This window comes from Macrobrachium rosenbergii, chromosome 27, assembly GCF_040412425.1.
Source record: "Macrobrachium rosenbergii isolate ZJJX-2024 chromosome 27, ASM4041242v1, whole genome shotgun sequence".
Classification (NCBI taxonomy): domain Eukaryota; kingdom Metazoa; phylum Arthropoda; class Malacostraca; order Decapoda; family Palaemonidae; genus Macrobrachium; species Macrobrachium rosenbergii.
Window position 1 is genome coordinate 26,639,473 of NC_089767.1, and position 13,629 is coordinate 26,653,101.

The 13,629-nt window shown below is 37.5% G+C and overlaps 1 long non-coding RNA gene across 1 annotated transcript; it reads right to left on the minus strand.

The window, feature by feature from the left end:
• Positions 1-20: 20 nt before the first annotated feature.
• Positions 21-10,983, minus strand: LOC136853510 (uncharacterized). The gene is made up of 5 exons (XR_010857486.1): positions 10,690-10,983; positions 10,470-10,565; positions 4,431-4,531; positions 205-944; positions 21-153 (listed from the first exon to the last, which is right to left on the minus strand). It is a non-coding gene; the product is annotated as an uncharacterized lncRNA (long non-coding RNA).
• Positions 10,984-13,629: the final 2,646 nt, after the last annotated feature.

The window sequence follows — 13,629 nt, forward strand, 5'->3', positions numbered from 1 at the left end:
ATCTCCACAAGAAAAACCAGAAACCATGTAAAGTGCATAAACAAAAGATTTCCTCACTAAAAAAAAAGTGAGTATACTTCCTGCTGTATACAAAAAACCATAATAAACACAAGTAGATTTACTCTACAACTATGGGAGAGACCACTGAAGCACCTACCTTACACCACCTTTACTCTACAACTTTGGGAGAGACCACTGAAGCACCTACCTTACACCACCTCCACTAAGACATAAGACTCAATGAAGGGGGTAAGGTTTCTGTTAGTGGAGGGAGGTGTATGACACACACCCCTGCTTCACCTGTACATCTCTACCACTTCTTTACTGGTCTGCAACCAGATTCCTCCTGGATTTAACAGCAAATCCTCAAACTGCTGATCTTACAGCATGTGGTAGCAGAGGTGATCATGATCAGGGCTCTTACAGCATGTTCAGGCAGTGATGTTCAGGACTTGCGTTACAGCATGTTCCAGTGACGATGTTCAGGGCTCTTTTAACATGTTCCAGTAACGGTGATCACGATGTTCAGGACACAGCATGTTCTAGCAGTGGTGTTCAGTACTCTCACAGCATGTTGTAGAGGCGGTGTTCATGATGTTCAGGGCTCTTTTAACATGTTCCAGTAACAGTGATCACGATGTTCGGGGCTCTCATGGCATGTTCCAGTAAGGATGTTCAGGGTTCCTACAACATTTCTAGCAGTGGTGTTCAGTACTCTCACAGCATGTTGTAGAGGCAGTGTTCATGATGTTCAGGACTCTTACAGCATGTTCAAGAGGCAGTGTCCAGGGCTATATACATTATCACTGTAGAAGTCTGAAACCCCACCTCTACCTCAGAATTTGGTTGCTGAGTCCCAGATCCAACAACCTGGGGCAAGTTGCAACTACATCGGGCAGCTCTGACCTGTGGGGAAACCCTCCAGATCCTTAAATGCCATGAACCTGTCAAATGAAAATAAAAGTATCAAGGTTGATTACTCCATACTCACAATATTAATAAATTGAACATGAATGGAGCTATATAAAGGCATGCTTTAATCATTATAGCAGCTACTGAGTTTGATTTGTCCCATTCCTCTGTAACGCTGCAGTTGTCAATGACCAATACTCTATCAAACTTCTGCAATGCCTACTGGAATGATTCTCAAATTTTAACGCACATTCACCACTAATGCAATTTTTCTGAAATATCACCTGAAATCTACAATCTTTATTTCGATGTAATTTTGTGCTACTGAACATGTGACTTATCACACACCTCAAATAACATAGATTGCTATTTGTTGATGTAAATATTCATTTAAATCAATTCCTCATGGCTACAAGTTTTAAAGATACTTGACTGTTAATGAAGGCAAACTATAAATGCAAAATTACACAAGACACAGGGGACACTTGTGCTAATACTATTTCTCATCTATTTGAATTTCAGACATCCAAAATGTTTGCCATTTTCAAACACCATGCATTCATTTTATTGCTCTTTATCTCTTTCCTAAATAAACTCTTTTCTTCCTTTATATTTCTACATCATTTTACATGCTCTCACATGAAGCTCTAGTCAAGGACTTCCAGTGCTTAGGAATAAAAGCATGAATGATACCTAAGTTACGTAGGATTTTACACCTCAGGTAAAGCCATGTAAGCATTAACGAATTAAGACGTAATGACATCGAAAGATAGTAGAATTCTTAGAGCAGTGGGAGGTATTTGTGGATAAATGGTAAAACTGTAATCCAAAAAAAGATGGAATATACTTAAGTGATGCACATAAGGTGACAAATATGCAAGGCTGATGAGTTTTGACAAAATACCAAGGTCTCTTTGGACAACCTGCCATCTCAAGGCCAAGATGCACAAGAAAACAGAACCTAAATTAGGAACCTATCTTAGAATCTACTATATTATAGATACCTATGATCTTCAATCAATTACTTTGGAAGCTTGATGTCAACCAAGCAGCCAGAAATATTGTGAGGTTCTGAGGGAGAATTTGATCAATAACAGATTAGGGAGGGATGGAGAGGTGTATCTTAACTGATAAGGGAATCTTGAATCCAGTCAACAGTATTTGAACAGGCATGAAATGTCAGGAGTTACATTAAACCTTAAAAGGAAATGTATACTAGCAAGGGGAAGATATTGTTAATGTAATTGCAGCACACAACCTAAGATGGGTTGCCAGGACGAAAAGGAAACATCATATGAGCTGATATGAATGGTACAGTTGTAAAGAGTAAAAATGGATATGAGATGGCTCATGGAGGCCTGCAATTTGGTGTCAAGAATTAAATTGGAGTATATGTACTGTGCAATACTGGAAATGGCAGTTCTGAATTACTTGTAGTCTGCATGAACACCTGTTTTGTAAAGGCAGATTTCTATCTTCTATTATGAATACAGGCTCAAGTAGATTATCTTCTGGTTAGTAGGGAAGGCAGAAGAAATCTAGTAAACTAAAATAATTCTTTGTGCAGCATGCGTGAAACAACACAGGTTGCTCGTGATGGGTATGAAGATAAGCATATAAAAAAACAAGGAAATTGAAGATATCAAGATTTAAAATAGGGGATCTTAAAGAAGAACACTGTGAACCATATAAGGGACATTAAAGGAGAACAGTGTAAGCCATATAAGATGCATGTAAGAGAAAGATATCAAGTAAGAACAAATTTAAGAAAGGGTGGAGCTAGTAGAGTAGAAAATATCTGGAATGATAGGAGAAAGGGTGGAGCTAGTAGAGTAGAAAATATCTGGAATGATAGGAAAACAATGTGTGAAAGGTGCAGAGGAAGCACTTGGGAAAACAAGTGGCTATGGGGTATCAAAGGGGGAAGAACAGTGGTGATGGGATAAGGATTTAGCTGGGCAAAGTCTATGGCTTTTAATGACTGGATGATAAGACATGCAAGGTGACGAAGAACAATCTAGGGAAGAGGAGAGAGAAATATGAGAAGTGGCATAGCTGCTGGAAGAGCTTAAAAAAAAAAAGAGAGAGAGTTGAATAGAAGTACTGTAACTAAGGAAGATGAAAAGGATATTTACAGAATATCAATCAAAAAGAAAAAGCAAAGACAAAATTTGGGTCAATCAGGCATAAGTAAAGATAGAGAACAAAATATCTTGCATAGCGATGATAAGACGGTCAAATTATTATTGTCTTTTAAACACAGAAAATGAAAAAAAAGGGGATTTGGAGGAGGTGAGAAGTATGGAGGGGCTGATGTTGATTTAAATTATAGAGGGCTATTTAGTGAAATGTGGAATGGCAAAGTACTGGGTCCATCAGAATTACAAACTGAAATGTTGAAGGTAAAGTCCTTTGCATAGGGAGGAAGTACTGCCGAATGAATGGGAAGTAAGTCTGATGGTAAATGTGTTTAAGTAGAGGGGAGATATTATGAAGCGTGATAATTATAGAACAATCAAACTAACAGTACATTTATTGAAGATTTTACAAAGAATACTTAATGAAAGATTACAAGCAATTCTGAAGTTTGGTAAATACTGTAGTAGTATGGTACCATTAGAGGGAGAGGTACAGTTGATGCAGTACTGATAATAATACCCCTAGATATTTTTGGGAAAGAGGCTAAAAGGTTATCTACTCATTTGCAAACCTAAAGAAGGCATTTAAGAGAATTCATAGGGAAGCAGAAGAAATGCATAAAGTTACTTGAAATAATGTATAAAATGACAAGGATAACAGTAATAACAGCCTGTGGCAAAAACGAAATGTTTCAAACTCAGAAATGGTTTACATCAAGGATCAGCACTTAGCTCATTTTTTTTGTTTTGAAATGGTTAAGGATGTACTGAGTGAAGGGATTAGGAATGAAAATCTGGGAAATATATGAAGATATGGTAATTATGGCAGACTGAACCATTACAAAGGCAGGTAAGATTGCATGAATCTCTTGAATGGGGTGGTTACCCTGATACCACGTGTAAGTGAGGAGTTGAGGTGCTCATCATACAAGGAAGGGATATGTTAAAAAAGATAGAAGAGGCCTAAATTCAAAACAAGTAAGAGAATTTCAAACATGTAGGATCTACTTTAAGCCAGGAAGGAGGGTGAGAAGCTGAGGTTGAAAGTAGGATAAATTCGACATTGGAAAATGAGTGGAGGTAGCAAGGGTAGTGCATGAGACAAAAGAATGCCAAGTAGTAAACTGAAAATAAGTATCAACTGTACCGTAATCAGATCAGTGATTATGTCTAGGTAAGAAACATGGGTATTAAGAGGAAGGTGGAACATATATATGGCAGAGCAAAAATTGACAATGGTAATGTGGTGGAATTTGGGGTCTCTGTGCATGAGAGGTTGGAAAATTAAATTATAAATCCTCCTCTACAGCGTGCTGAGGAAGGCACCCCTAAGATAGCACCTCCCCAACAAGACATTTAAGGCTTTATAGAATTTCTTACCTGGCTTCTAGTTCCATTTTCCTCTCTGTGAAAGATGTCTCTTTGATGTCTAGGAGTAAAATGCCAGTGATGTTATTCTGAAGGGGAGAAGGCTCTTGCACCTGCAAGAAAATAAAATGTGGTGGTTAAACTGGATTGTGAAATCAAATATTTACTGATAAACTCATGAAAATATATACAGTGCAGATACATAACTTTTAATTCTTGCCATAATTTAACCCAGTGGTGAACTTCAAAGGCAACAGGGACCTAACATAGAGGTACATGGATATTCTCCTTTTCAAATAACTAAATGTGTTAACAAAATCCTTTAATAACAATTATACAGTACTGTATATAAAACCTACATATCTAACATTAAGACAAGCACATAATAATGGATAAAACTATACATATTCACATACTTGTACATTTTAAAAATGTAAACTGTGAATCATTTTAATTAATTTTTTTTTTTTTTTTTTTTTTTTTTTTTTTTTTTTTTTTACGAATGACATATGGAGCTCAAGTTACACCTTGTCACCCGAAATCATGGCAAAAGATTTCAGCTGAAGGTGGGAGCAATGCACCAAAATGCTCAACAGGCAGCAACCTGTCACAGTGAGTGCACACTAGCATACTGCTACCATCTGAATTGTACTTAGGAGTGAGGCCAGCATAAACAATCCTCAATCAGGTTAAAACAACTTTATTCAGTTATCATAATTTGTAGGCCAGGTGCTAAATCCCTAATGCTTTTATATTTATTACTAGCAAGGAGAGGGGGACAGCAGTCCATCTGGCACCTTCCTTATATGACCTAATTGGTCTTTTCATATTAAGCGTTTGGGACACTTTTCAAAGCAGAGTAACCATTTTGACTGGTCTCTTTGGCTCCCCTGTCTGCTACAAAGAGACCTAAACAAAATATATGAATGGGCAGAGGTAAACAGGATGGTACTTAACTCTGATAAATCTGAATCAATAAATTATGGTGATAAAGAAGGAATGCTATATGCATATGGGGGACCTAATAATGAGACAATCACAAATAAGGAAGTAGTTAAAGACCTTGGTGTGATGTTGAATAGGAATATGTTATGCAATGATCAAATAGCAATACTATTGGCAAAATGCAAAGCAAAAATGGGAATGTTGTTCCAGCACTTCAAAAAACGAAAAGCCGAACACATGATTATGCTTTATAAAATGTATGTATGTAGTCCACTTGAATACTGTACTGTATTGCAATATGATATGGTACCCCACACTATCAAAAGGATATTGCACAAATAGTGTACAAAGGTCCTTTACAGCTAGAATAGAAAAAGTTAAGGACCTTGACTACTGGGAAAGACTACAATTCTTAAAATTATATAGTCTCGAAAGGAGAAGAGAACGCTACATGATAATACAGGCATGGAAACAGATAGAAGGAATTACCGAAAACATCATGGAGCTAAAAATATCAGAAAGAGCAAGCAGAGGTAGATTAATAGTGCTCAAAACTATACCAGGAAAACTAAGGAAAGCACAGGACATTAACCACTACGCACTAGCATCGATAATGCAGCGTCTATTCAATGCGTTACCAGCTCATCTGAAGAACATACCAGGAGCGCGCGTAGATGTGTTTAAGCATAAGCTTGGCAACTATCTAAGCTGCATCCCCGACCATCCAAGATTGGAAGATGCAACATATAACGGAAGATGCATTAGCAATTCTCTGGTAGACATCAGAGGTGCCTCACACTGGGGGACCTGGGGCAACCTGAACAAACTGTAAGGTCTCTAAGGTACCTAATTACCACGGATTCCACAAAAGGAAACCCAGTGGATATGAAGAGTTTTGTACTGACAAGAGGTTCGAAAGTCTCTCTTGAATTTTTTTGGACTGAAGAATATAACTTAAAAATTTCAAGAGAATCCAATGCATGCTTATTATTAACAGTACTGTATTTGAAAAAGCCCTTCCCCTTACTATCAAAATGTCTTCAACTCTGTAATAAATTCAGAGCTAACTTCCCTATTTATGGCTCACCCTTCAGGTTAAAACACATCCATAAACATTCTCTGACTCTGAACCATAGGTAAATTCCTTCACGTGAACATTGTGAATAGTATCATGTTCAGTTACCTTTTCACATGGAAGTTTTGTATTTGAGAAGGATTTTGGTCATAGGAAAATTTTTATGTCTCTTAGATTTATACAAACCAAAACCTTTTACATGTGAGTATTCCTTGCAAAAGCTGGAAACTGTCACTGAACTTGGTACCACGGGGATTAATTGGTGGAAAGCAGTTGAGTGGGTGGTGGGGCACTGCCCATCATGTCAGTAACCCATTCACTTTTTTTCTTAAATCAAACAGGGCCTACAGTATTTGGGGTTGGCTGAGGTGGGATTATGAGGGAAAATATAAACCATCTTTACAATTTTGATTTTGTTACTATAAGAATACAAACTACTGCCTATTTTATAAGGGACTTACTAATGGGGTAGGAGGATCATCTCACAGACCTGACAGGCAGTTCTAGAAGTCGAGGCACCGCATCCCACAAGTAATGACTTAAATCGAAAGGGTGGAGGGACAGTCATTCACCTACGCAGAACTGTCAGGTTCCCAGTCAAGGTGCAGTACATGAACAGGGGAATGCTGGTTCTTGTAACTTCCTATACAACCTGGCATTGGGATATCAAGGATGATAAAGTCCTGAGCCAAAGTTTACAATACCACTTCTGGGAAAATATCCAAGGAATTCTTTCTTTCCTGTTAGCAAATGGGTAAAACTGTTTGGTTAGTCACAAATGTCATCATCCAGGGACAAATAAGTGCATTCACGCATCTGGCACCCCATTACAAATTAGGCTGTCCAACTATTAGGAAGTGTGAGAAAATACAAAAAGAGAGACCCAGAAATTCAAGCATCTCTTTGACAACCTAATCTCAACCATGCACCTTGGGCGAGCTGCAGATATATCTGAAAGGAGCTGGTAAAGCTACACAGTGGTTGAGCAGCTACCACAGGGGCAAGGAGAAAGCATCCAGGGGTCTATTGGTGTTTTCATGCTGGAAGAGAAAGGGGAGTCAGTCAACCAGAATGAAGCCCTCAATACATAAGAAAAGGTATTTGCCTGAACAGGGTCAGATGTAACACTAAACCCTGTTCAAAAGATACATGATAAAAAAAAAGATAGGTATCAAGTTCATCTTTTTGTTGGCTAACACTTGGAAGGAAGCATTTGGGGTACTGTAACCTGACAGAAGCAAAGGGGAAGAAACACATACCATGGCATGGAATTCCAGTTATTCTAATGAAACCATCTGAGGAGGGGGACTGAAAACAGCTTCAAACTTCACAGTGAGGGAATGAGGTAGAGTAGCCAGAAGGCAGCATGAAGGGAATAATGTCAGGAATCTGAAGCTTGCTGAGGGGGGGAGAGAGAGAAAACTTGTGAGGAATCTGAAAAAAAAAAAAAAAAAAAAAAAAAAAAAAAAAAGTCTTTTCATCTAAATTAAAGGTTCTTACAGAGAGAGAATGATAATACATCTGCTCTCTAAGGTGGCCAAAAAGATAAAGTGAGCAAGTTACAAGGGTAGAGTGGGGGCATTCCCCCGCTCACCCCCCTGGCGAACTCGTGTTTCTAAGTTTCAACAACTGCATTTGCATATGTGGACTGAAGATATTCCATATAATTGGTGATAGTTTATCCCCATAGGAACAAAGGTGGTCTGAAGATTACTGAACACCTCTGTAAATAATGGTTTGGTCACTAAGATGCCTCTAGCCTACATATTCTAAAAACTAATACCCTGGCCATGTTGTCCAGAAATAGTTGCTGAAATGTTTTGTGCACAGGTGTGAACAGTTATCACTTCTCTTGATATGATAATCTATGGGAGATACATAATCATATTACTGCACTAACTTCCTAGCACTTCTATTCTCATATTCAGAAAATTTTCTTAACTGCACATTGTTATGAATGAGCATATAATTAAATATTGTGAATAAATACAAATAATCTGTTCTCCCTTCCCCTTCCCATAAGCACTGCATGTATATACACCATCTATAGAGCACTCCATCTGATACTTTGTCCATCTGCTTCTGTTATTCATAGTCAGGTAATAACGTGTTTGTTGCTGGCTGGAGCAGACTGTTGCTTTATATACTGCCATCCAGTCTATTTCCATCTGCTTACCTTGTTGGGTAATACTAACCTGTAATGTATTCTTTCCCAGCCCATACTAAATCTTATATATAAAAAAAAAAAGTCAACTGATGGTCATTTTATGTTTCCTCTATGGGGTATAAAGAAGGCTGTTAATTAACTTGAGTACTGTATTTACTGTAAAAAAAATGTGGAATGTTTGTATCAGTTTGAATGTTTAGTGTTATTTATGACACTGGGAGGTGGCAGGCTCCTGCAAATGTACTATTCATGAGAACTCATGGAAACTACTGTTTCATATGTAAATAATCACCTAGTTTTTCAACCATTTAGATCATCAAATTTCTATACTGAAATATCCCAGACTGTGGCCATTTTTTACATCATTTTCTTCAGTTTAGCAGATCATAAATGATGGATATATTACATTAGTTGTAAAACAACTCTATCAATTCAATAGTAAAGTGATCTCTAAACTAATAAATGATACTTCCCCACAATCAAAATGGCTTTAAATGCCAACTACTGGGACCAGAAATGGATCACAAGGCAATGCCTCTTCTAGCTGTGTACCTCCCAACAGCAAGGTGAGGAATATAAGTGCTAGGCTACACTAACGCGGGGGTGCCTCATGACTGTTAATCCCCAGTGTGGAAGGTACGCTCAAGATGAATTTCTCTATTTCACTCTTATCATTTACAGTGTTCTAGATCAGGAGCAGACTGGGCACTCTGTGTTACATTACGTTAAGATGAATAATTTTAACCTGTGATGTTTGAGGCACTCTATGGACATTGGTTAGGTTAGGATGTAGTTTTGTATTTTACTCTGCCTTTAAAGGTCCTCTGAGTCAAGTCTTATGTATAAGGGATGCCAAGGCCCCAGGGAGGTTAAATACCAAGCACCCTATGTTAGGTGAAGTTATAGTGCACCCCTTTCAGAGTCCTTGCTACTTTTTATGCTTTACAAAATGACGATTGTTGTTGGTACATTCAAACTAGGCTACAGTCATTTGACAGAATCGGTCTATGTAGTGATTTAGCCCAGGCACTTCCTACTTTTCAAACTGGTGCACTGCACTTTTTTTTTTCTTCTTGTTGGGAGATCTTCCTACCGAGAACCCAGGTTTCCTATGGGGGTTCCCCCAAAATTGCTGGATACAGGATGATACGGGAATACACTGGGTAAAACGAGTGACTTGCACATGGTAAGCCTTGCCAGTCAAAAATTATTTGGTATATGCAACTGGCTGTGTAAGAAGTTTAAAGGTAGCATTTCCCTTGAAGGATTTTATGTTCGACCAATCCTGTTCGTGTAATAAACTTAACCCCAATGTCCCCTGTGATCGCCCTATAATTATAAAACACAAGCGGTATATTTATATACACTAAAGGGTGTTGTTTGCATTAAACAAGCTGAAAATTGGCGTAATTCTTTACAAAAGGTCCGCATCAGTATTTGGTGTTTGTTTGATATGTTGGGTTGTATAAAAGCCCGCCCCCGCTAGGCCTAGGTAGGGCACGGTTATGGTTGTGTTAAGTTACTGTACATAAAGGGGTTTTGTATTATTTTAGTAAGGTCAAACACCAAATATTGATGCAGACCTTTTGTAAAGAATTACCAAAATTGGACTTATCCGAGCATGCCTTTAGGAAAAAACTAATTTATGGCACAATTCCCAAACACTCCCGTTAGAACGGGATGGGAAACGTTCACAAAACCTAGATATGAAGATAAACACATTTCACAAATGTCATTCTAATCACCACCATACCCTAATTAATAACATCAAGTGAACCTGGTCTGCCAAACAATTCACAGTACTTAAAGTCTAATTAATTTGGTGTTTTACAAATTCCAAAGTAATCCATTATTTCCTACATACCTGCGAAAGATATTAAATCTTTAGAGGCCCGACAAAATTTACTTCGCTGAGCACCAAACGACAAATGGCCGGCGAAACGGGAAGTCAGCATTCGACCTGGCGGAACAATATCAGGGCAGGAAGATTCAGTGGAATGGCTGCTTACCAATATCATGATGCAAATATGTATTGGAAAAATACGATATTTCAATATAAAACGATGTATGTAAGGTATACTCACAAAACTAAATACGATTCGCAATGCAACACTGCAAAAGCTTACAAAGTAGTAGGAACTACTTTGTATAGTGTGCCGATACGCAGAGGAATAGTCTTTGTAACGGCGCTTCTGATGACGTCTGCCCGTGTCTTTTTCATCCTTTCTTCCACTTCAAACAAGGAGCCAATTTTAGGTGTTAACTGAAAAATAACTTTCCTATCAAATCTATAACATCTCCCATCATATGGATGCTGTAACTAATATTTTGCACATTTTTGTGTCTGTTCTTAATTATCTGTTGCAGTGCATTGGTTCTAGCTCAAAAGGAAATTATAAGCGCAAAGGAACTGTTACAAATCACATCTTTAATTTCTTGGTTCCATTCCTTATGTCACTTAAACCTTTTATGCTTTCTGGTTCCTCTATTTCTGGCAACCCGTTACCCATTGTCTTGCAGAAGGCTCTCCCTCGTCACTTGATGGTAAAAAATAAGTTGCCAACAAGTCCTTTCCCAAAGTAGCAGGAAATAGCAAAAGAAGAATGAATAAAATAAAACTTTTCTAGCTACCAGTGTATACTAAACGTGGCGGGCACGTACGCCTAGATTACACATTATACATTTTGTGAAACACTTGATAAAAGTACTTAAGACTTAGATTATAATTGAAACTTCTGGGGAATGTTGCCAGATATTAATATGATTATTTTCTAATTGTCTACCTTGTTTCTTAGTAGCACGTCATCTTATGATAGGCTATTTCATTGACTTTATATCTTTAACAAGAAAATTGTCATTTGAAACCGATCCAGGCAATCTGAAATTCATTAATTCTTTGAAACGCGAAATAATTGTTTGAACTCGAGATACTTGAAAAATATTGGCAACGTTTCATCGACTGACCAAACAAAATACTTTTGAAAATGGTAAAAGAGAAGAGACATACTTGCCACCAATCTTTCTAATCTCACTCTAAACAATTATTGGGTCATAGAATTGATACTATTAACAGAGAGGAGTCATGATTCTTACATTTTTTAAAATACTTTCGTTGTTTGGCATAGTACGTTACTTTTCATAACACACTACTTAGAGAGAAGCCGCTATTGTAAATACTTTTAGCAGTACTTTCTCGTAACCTTTCTGAGAACGCTACATGTTTTGTTCCATCATTCAACCGCAGGCCTATGAGGTTGCCATTTAGTTTATGGTAGTGCATCATGAACGCTTTTCAAGACTGCTTCAGTAGCTTAAAAAAAAATTTAGTAGTTATGTTGAAGGGTTCAAAATCTCTGTCCACGTTAACAGCCTCACTGATTTTGCTCCAGTATGCCTCTTCATTCTTCAATTCGAAGAAAATTCAATAAGGGTATTTTCTAACATGAATTGGGAAGTAGTAATTTTCACTAAAATATTCATTGACTGTCCAAGCAAAATTAAATGGATGGTGGATAAGCATAAACTTAAGTCTAAGGAAAAAGATATTACCAATTTTATTATGAAATATATAATGGATTATGAATGATATTTTCAGAAATTTTCCTCATACCAATATACATATACCAACACCCAACAGAGCACTGAAATTACCAAGTAGTAGGAATAGAGGGTGGAGCTGAATAATCACATTTTGAATACCATTGTCATTGAAGCCACACCTGGTAGGGAGGTACAAGGAGCAAATGGTTGTTCGTCTAAAACCCATTAATATCCACAGCTTGCACAGAAGTATTGAAGATCAAGTCAGAATGCTGCATAGACTACGTACAATAATTGCAGCATAGCCACGAGCAAGGTCACTAATAAAAGCATGAAAATTGCACAATTCAATCTAAAATGAAAAGTTAATTGCCTATCATGGTCTCATGTAAGCACACAACTCCTGGATTATGATCTCAGAGTTTTTCTGCTTTAGGTCTCAGACCCTTGCACTTCCATTACAAAATGTGACAACTTAAATGCTTATTGGAATTTTTTGCAACACATACTAGCACTGGAAGAGGAAGAATGCAGGGTGTAAAATTCAGGTTTAACCTTTTACCTATGGAGGAAAAGAATCTCCAGCACTTGCTAGAGTAACAGAAGGAATTCTGGAGTCTACGGTCATAATTGGGTTTGGTAACTGACGATTTTAGTCATCTTAAATACAGCAGATTGTAGTAAGTGCGGGACATACAGTTAGCATAGCAAAGGTATTTGATGTCATAAGGGTTTTAATATCTTGAGGAAAAGTGGCTCTCACTTCTCTCTCAATGGGAGATACAAAACCTTTATTTTTTGGTTTCGGGCACAGAGATGAAACATTCTGAGCTGCTGTATTGAACTTTCCTGTTTGTGGTATCCCCTGAGATGGCAGCAAGGTTATAAGATATTAAAAGGAACAGATTCAAAGTAAAGCATTAAGCTGGAGCCAAAGGAATGCTTCAAGAAACCTTCAGTTTCATCTAAAGTGTGCCATTACATCCTACCTCCAAAAGGAGACTGTATACAGTAAAAAAAAAAAAAATAAAACTAACCATTGAAGGGGCAAAGAGTTTAATGCTAAGAAACCAGAGTACTGCCTACCATGCTCTGTGCTCGTTATATATAGCGCTGTAAGTGTATCTCTATGAAGATCAAGTGAAAAAATGTAACATCTAATGCCAGCAAATGATGTCACCTAAAATGTCTGTTTACTGTGGACACATCCATGGTTAGGATGGAGCAGAAAAGAAAAGCTATGAATAAGTTATCAAAGCGGCTAGGAATATGGTGAGGATGATTGCTCAGTTCATTGTTAATAAAGTTGAAATCTTTAAACAAAACATATTAATTGCATAAAAAATGAACTGGATCTATTAGCATTCCGAGTGTGTTGCTAAAGTAATACATTGTCCCTAATAAACATCAGCTGATTGATGAAACCAGGTAAACTCAAGTGTTGCACTTATGCATAACGGTCTTCGATTTTTGTACAAGGTTTG